This window comes from Calliopsis andreniformis, unplaced genomic scaffold (assembly GCF_051401765.1).
Source record: "Calliopsis andreniformis isolate RMS-2024a unplaced genomic scaffold, iyCalAndr_principal scaffold0082, whole genome shotgun sequence".
NCBI classification, from domain to species: Eukaryota; Metazoa; Arthropoda; class Insecta; order Hymenoptera; family Andrenidae; genus Calliopsis; species Calliopsis andreniformis.
The window spans coordinates 434286-435482 of record NW_027480491.1 but is presented as its reverse complement, the minus strand read 5'-3'; positions in this window follow the sequence as shown (position 1 = coordinate 435482).

The window sequence follows — 1197 nt, the reverse complement described above, 5'->3', positions numbered from 1 at the left end:
CTCAATCCTCAATATTCAATCCTCAATACTCAATCTTCAATTCTCAATCCTCAATCCTCAATCCTCAATCTTGAGTCCTCAATAATCAATCTCCAATCCTAGATCCTCAATCCCCAATCCACAATCCTTAATCCTCAATCTTCAATCCTCAATCCCCAGTCCTCAATCTTCAATCCTCAATGCTCAATCCTCAATCCTCAAGTCTCAGTCCTCAATCCTCAATCCTCAATCCTCAACCTTCAATCCTCAGTACTCAATCTTCAATCCTCAATCCTCAATCCTCAATCCTCAATCCTCAACACTCAATCCTCAATCCTCAATATTCAATCCTCAATACTCAATCTTCAATTCTCAATCCTCAATCCTCAATCCTCAATCTTGAATCCTCAATAATCAATCTCCAATCCTAGATCCTCAATCCCCAATCCTCAATCCTTAATCCTCAATCTTCAACCCTCAATCCCCAGTCCTCTATCTTCAATCCTCAATGCTCAATCCAAAATCCTCAATCCTCAGTCCACAGTCCTCAATCCTCAATCCTCAATCCTCAATCCTCAATCCTAAATCCTCAATCTTCAATCCTCAATACTCAATCTTCAATCCTCAATCCTCAGTCCTCAATCCTCAATTCTGAATCCTCAACCCTGAATCCTCAATCTTCAGCTCTCAGTCCTCAACAATCAGTTGTCAATCCTCAATCCTCAATAGAATATCCTCAATTCACAGTTTTCAATACTCAATACTCAATCTGCAATCTTCAAATCTCTATCCTCAAAACATCAATTCTCATCACTCAGCCCTCAACACTCAGTCCTCAATGTTCAATCCTCAATCCTCAACTCTCGATCTTCAATCCTCAAACCCCAATCCTCAATCGTCAATCCTCAATACTCAATCTTCAATCCTCAATCCTCAATCCTCAACCCTCAATCCTTAATTCTCAATCATCAATCCTCAATCTTCAATACTCAGTCTTCAATCCTCAATCCTCAATCCCCAATCCTCAATCCTCATTCTGCAATCCTCAATACCCAATCCTCAATCTTCAATCCTCAATCCTCAATCCTCAATTCTCAATCCTCAACCCTCAGCCCTCAGTCCTCAAACCTCAATCCTCAACCCTCAGCCCTCATCCTCAATCCTCAATCCTCAATCCTCAATCCTCAATCTTCAATCCTCAATACTAAATCTTCAATC